At 52.2% G+C, this 224-nt stretch overlaps 1 protein-coding gene across 1 annotated transcript in view; it reads right to left on the reverse strand.

Moving 5' to 3' along the window:
* DAPP1 (dual adaptor of phosphotyrosine and 3-phosphoinositides 1) overlaps nt 1–224 on the reverse strand; it is an 87,109-nt gene that overhangs the window by 35,819 nt on the left and 51,066 nt on the right. The gene's annotated exons all lie outside the window — the stretch shown is intronic.

A 224-nucleotide genomic window follows, 5' to 3' on the forward strand; every position in this document is an offset into this window, starting at 1 on the left:
TATGCTGGCCCCAACCGCCCTTTTATTTTGCACATGGATGCCTGTCAGGACTGGGGGCTGTACTGTACCAGGAACATAATGGACACTGGCGACCAGTGGCTTTTGCCAGCAAGGGACTGTCACCCAGCAAAACGTGCTACGCGGTACATAAGCTTGAATTCCTGGCTGTCAAGTGGGCCATCACTGAGAAATTCCGGGACTATCTATATGGAACCACCTTCCAG

This window comes from Gavialis gangeticus, unplaced genomic scaffold, assembly GCF_001723915.1.
Source record: "Gavialis gangeticus isolate Ggan-Ray unplaced genomic scaffold, GavGan_comp1, whole genome shotgun sequence".
Classification (NCBI taxonomy): Eukaryota; Metazoa; Chordata; order Crocodylia; family Gavialidae; genus Gavialis; species Gavialis gangeticus.